A 5,836-nucleotide genomic window follows, 5' to 3' on the forward strand; every position below is an offset into this window, starting at 1 on the left:
TTAATTATGATTTAATTAACATTTTAATTAAACTTATGATTAATAATACTTTTATTATTAAAGGAAAATACTTATGATAAGTATTAAATTTGTTTTTGAGAAATTATTAAAAGACTTATAATAAATATTAAATAATTATTTAATTATTATAAGACTTAATTATTATTTAATTATGATTTAATTATTAAATACTTATGATTTAATAATTTTAATTAGAAACTTATGATATGATTAATAATTCATTATTAATTAATAATACTTATGATATGATTTAAAATTTATTATAAATTAATAATATTTATATTATGATTAATATTTAATTAATTAATTAAATACTTATGTTATACTAATTATAACATTTCAACTTATATTAACTTTAATAATTCATTTTATTTAATTAAACTTATGTTAAGACATTATTATACACTTTTGACTTTAAATAACATTATAACCTATGTTATTATTATAACTTACACTTTTAAAATTAATGTTGACTATGTTTGACCAAGGTTGACTTTTGAGTTGACTTTCGATTGACTTTGACTTTCAGTTGACTTCTGTTGACTTTCTAAATAAGGAAACTTTCCTAACTTCAAAACTTTCTAAAAATAGAAACTTTCCAAAAATAGAAACTTTCCAAAAATAGAAACTTTCCAAAAATAGAAACTTTCCTAAAATAGAAAACTTTCCAAAAATGGAAACCTGCTAAAAATAGAAACTTTCTAAAAATAGTAAGTGTGTGTCCTTATGCTGTTCCAATCAAACCGATGCTTGCTGAGTAATGTTCTATGCCTACTTGCAACATGTACAATAGCTATCATACTAAGACTTGGCCTAAGTTAGTTATTTATTTCGACCTGCTTTATTTATAGGTCGGCGTTGTGATCTTTCTTGATCACTTTACTTTACTTGCTGTTCGCTTGTTTGTGAGATTTCTTCAGTTGCTATTTAAGGTGAGTTATAGTCCCTTTTTTATATACTTTTCAAAGTATACTTTTTGGGATGTGATTACATGCATATTTTTATTTACGGTTAGACACAAGTAACAGTTAAATTTAATTATTCATTGTGAGTTGGACAAAAATATTCCCTAGTCTGGTAACTGTAATCATTGGTTTCTACCGGTGAACGCGAATCCTACGGATAGATCTATCGGGTTTGACAACCCCATTTCGAGCTAGTCGCGCTAGCAATTTATAATCGGAATGTTTAGTACTTCGTAATTTGTTGTAGATACACTGTCCAAGTGTATATTTTTATTGTGTTTGGCAAGGGTAAATAAAGGGTTAAGTGGTTACCAGGTGGCTCATTGATAATGGAATAATGTTTAATGTTTTCTAACATTTTTAAATCTTGTGGTCTAAAGTTTACATATTTATTTAAACCTATAATTCACTCAACCTTTGTGTTGACAGTTTACTTGCATGTTTTCACAGGTACTTGAGTTATTTGATGCTTCCGCTGTCGTTAGAAAAGTCTGCATGCATTTGGGCAGATTTTATGAAACTATTTATGAAACTTAAGTTCGCATTCTATTTTGGATAATTTAAATTGTGGGTTTGTTGGCAATGTTTTGTGTCAACTTTTGGTTCATTACTATGGTTGGTTGATTTAAACTACTTAATTGGGTTTGTTTCCTTTTTGGGTAACATTTTGAAATAAAAGAATGCAACTTTGTTTAATTAATTCATTTAAGTCCGATCAAGCTATGGGACCAACTGACGGATCCGTTAAGTGTTTTGGCGGGGTCGTCACATTTGGAATTAGGAGACAATTTTCATCTATTAAACTCGATAATATGGATGTGGAGGAATGTCCGCTGCTACTGAGATTGCATGTCCAAGTGTCGTTGCAGTTTGTGTAAGTAAACGAAGAAAGGGCATTAGTAAGCATCTCCAGTTCTGCACTCGTTCTTCCGGTTGGTCTTCGGGTCCAATTCCACTCAAGCGTACATGTGGATCCATCCTTAATAATTTTATCTTTAACTAATACGTCCTTTTCAACTTCGAGCCTGAATAATCTTTCGTATGACCTGCAAAATTCAACACCCCAAACCAAGCATCATTCTAAAACAATGTGTTGCCACCATCACCTAGTACTTTGACGAAATACACGAATATATATATATATATATATATATATATATATATATATATATATATATATATATATATATATATATATATATATATATATATATACAGGGGCACGATCCATGGATAAGCTTAAAAGGAGTACAAACGGGATAAGCAAAATAAATTTTTTTTTTTTAATTTTTTTTTACATTCATAAATCTGCATTAAAATGCACCTCTAATCAATTTTTTTCATAAAAAAAAAGTTCAAAATCTTTCAAAAATCGATGATGAATGGTAAAATTAACCATTCATCGGGTTAATTTATCATTCATCTTGTTTACGATGAATGATAAAATTAAACAATGCTAAAAAAACCAGATGAATGGTTAAATTAACCATTCATCTGTTTTTTTTATCATTCATCATAAACAGATGAATGGTTAAATTAACCATTCATCTGCTTTTTTTTAGCATTGATTAATTTTATCATTCATCGCGAACAAAAAGAATGATAAATTAACCAGATGAATGATTAATTTTACCATTCATCATCAATTTTTACCATTCATCATCGATGTTTACCATTCATCATCGATTTTCGAACGATTTTGTTAAAAAACTTTTTAAAATTTTTTCGTTTTCTTCTATTTGCATATTAAATGATCGTTTTTTTTTTAAAAAAAAAATTTGAAATTTTACTTATCCAGTTTGTACCCCATTTAGTGCTTATCCATGGATTGGTCCACTATATATATATATATATATATATATATATATATATATATATATATATATATATATATATATATATATAGGGACAGGATCAATGGGGAAGTAACCAATCGGAGGGAAGCGGGGGGAAGCAAATTTTTTTTTCTTTTCGTTTTTTTGAATTTTTTTTTTCCGGCATCAAGATCACACGAAAATATGAACATTTAGAAGAGACACTTCGTGATGAATGTTATTATTTATGCGGAAAAACGATCGACAAAAATAACATTCAAGATAATATTGTTCGTGAAGAATATGAACGTTTTTTTTTTTCTTCATGTTTTGTGAAGTAAAATTTAGTCCGATTTAGAGTTTAGGGTTTAGGGTTTGGTGTTTTGAGTTTATTCCATAAACCCAAAACACCAAACCCTAAACTCTAAACCGTTCGTGTTAAAAACTCAATCTAAATCCCAAATCTAAACCCTAAATCTAAACCTTAAACCCTAAATTTCTAAACCCTAATATCTAAACCCTATAAACCCTAAACCCTAATATCTAAACCCCAATAGCTAAAACCTCAAAATACGCTCGAAAAACACGATAATTGTTATATATTACTTCTTCGAGCGTTTTTCCGCCAAAATAAAAACATTTATCACAAAGTGTCTCTACTAAATGTTCATATTTTCATCTCATCTATAATGTTCGTGAACAAAGTTTTTTCAAAAAACGAAAAAAAAAAGTGTTTGCTTCCCCCCGCATATATATATATATATATATATATATATATATATATATATATATATATATATATATATATATATATATATAAGATCAAGAGGGAAGTAACCATTCGGGGGAAACGGGGGAAGCAAAAACTTTTTTTTTTCATTTTTTGAAAAAACTTTGTTCACGAACATTATAGGTGAGATGAAAATATGAACATTTAGTAGAGACACTTTGTGATAAATGTTTTTATTTTGGCGAGAAAACGCTCGAAAAAGTAATTATTATACTATATACTAAATATGGACAACGCCCACCAATCATATCCCGCCAAATATCACCATCGCTACAGTATAACAGTAACCAACAGGGGTATTTTTGTCTTTTTACACCCTTCACCATCGCTACAGTATAACAGTAACTAACAGGGGTATTTTTGTCTTTTTACACCCTAAAAAAAAAAAAATTTGAAACAAATCTGATAAACAAGCTCATACACCAACATTGATAACTTATTTCATTTTAAAAAAAAAAAAAAAAAAAAAAAACCTGAAACTCATCAGTCTTCTGCAACCGCCGTCGTGAACCTTCTGCAAGCCGAGACCACCACCTCCCACCAATCATATTCCGCCACATATCACCATCGCTACAGTATAACAGTAACCAACAGGGGTATTTTTGTCTTTTTACACCCTTCACCATCGCTACAGTATAACAGTAACCAACAGGGGTATTTTTGTCTTTTTACACCCTAAAAAAAAACCTTGAAACAAATCTGATAAACAAGCTCATACACCAACATTGATAACTTATTTCATTTAAAAAAAAAAAAAAAAAAAAAAAAACCTGAAACTCATCATTCTTCTGCAACCGCCGTCGTGAACCTTCTGCAAGCCGAGACCACCACCTCCCACCAATCATATTCCGCCACATATCACCATCGCTACAGTATAACAGTAACCAACAGGGGGTATTTTTGTCTTTTTACACCCTCAAAAAAAAAAACCTTGAAACAAATCTGATAAACAAGCTCATACACCAACATTGATAACTTACTTCATTTAAAAAAAAAAAAAAAAAAAAGAAACCTGAAACTCATCAGTCTTCTGCAACCGCCGTCGTGAACCTTCTGCAGGCCGAGACCACCGCCAGACTACAAACAACTGCCATCTTCAGTCTCCCATCACCGGCGCTGTCACACACAACTTCCAACCACCACCAAAGGCCACCACTGTCAAACACCTTATGCACCACCGCCAACCAGCTTCAACCACCACCACTGACCACCTGGACATCCGCCATCAACCACCATCCACCTCCTCAATTTGACTCCATTTCAAGTAGATCTACTACAAAAGAAAATTATAAAATCAAATATTACCAATTTTATTATTAACACATTTCAATCTATTATGATATCAGAACCTAACCACCGGAAACAACCTCCGTCGACTATACCACCGGGTAACAACTGTATCTTATCGCTCTGAACCACCATCGTCAACGACGACCCGGAACTACCACCGTCAACGACGACCCCAAACCACCACCGTCAACGACGACCCTGAACCACCACCGTCAACGTCGACCTTGAACCACCACCACGCCTCTCCATCGCTAACACACTAAGGTTTACCACAAATGTAAATCCATGTCTTTCTCACTGTTTGCTTTTAATGTTTTATTTGCAGAGATTATTTGAGAATGAATTAAAATGAGAGAAGTGGGTTAATAGGTTCTAATGGAGTTTTTTGAGTTGAGAATTGTAGATGAGAGAGAAGACTTGGCAATGGAAATGAGGTGAAATGGTATACACAGTTAAAATATGAAGATAAGATTTTACTTGATTCTCAAAGATTTTGCTCCATATTAAATAATGTATATGACTCCGTATAATGGTCAGTGATCACGGGATTGTTTAAAAGCTATTGATACACATTAAGAAAGAGTTTTTTAAGGGATGGGGGTAATTTGAAAAAATATTTAAGAGAGTTATGTCCTTTCAAAAATATTTGTAATATCCATTAAATCCTTTTTTTAAAAGCAAAACAATGTACTCTTATATTGTATACTCCATAATGTACTCCGTACAGTACAAACAAAACAAGTAAACATTGCTACCTCTAATTGCTTCTACAGTTTTCCTGTTTAATTTGATTTAACAAGGTTGCATAATATCATAACAATCAAACATTTTTTTATTGCGTTGGCTGTGATTTTTTTTCAAGATATCTCACAACAAACAGTATTATAAATAGATTAATTTAGTATTTTGTAAAAGGAAAAGATAACCAATTAAAACAAAAGTGGCAATACAAACAA

General features: G+C 30.8%; 1 long non-coding RNA gene across 1 annotated transcript; it reads right to left on the bottom strand.

Annotated features, from left to right (window-relative positions):
* Positions 1-4,338: 4,338 nt before the first annotated feature.
* On the bottom strand, positions 4,339-5,351 carry LOC139843915 (uncharacterized). The gene is made up of 3 exons (XR_011757738.1): positions 4,945-5,351; positions 4,603-4,860; positions 4,339-4,505 (listed from the first exon to the last, which is right to left on the bottom strand). It is a non-coding gene; the product is annotated as an uncharacterized lncRNA (long non-coding RNA).
* Between the last annotated feature and the right edge of the window lie 485 nt (positions 5,352-5,836).

The sequence above is a fragment of the Rutidosis leptorrhynchoides genome, chromosome 4, assembly GCF_046630445.1.
Source record: "Rutidosis leptorrhynchoides isolate AG116_Rl617_1_P2 chromosome 4, CSIRO_AGI_Rlap_v1, whole genome shotgun sequence".
NCBI lineage: Eukaryota > Viridiplantae > Streptophyta > Magnoliopsida > Asterales > Asteraceae > Rutidosis > Rutidosis leptorrhynchoides.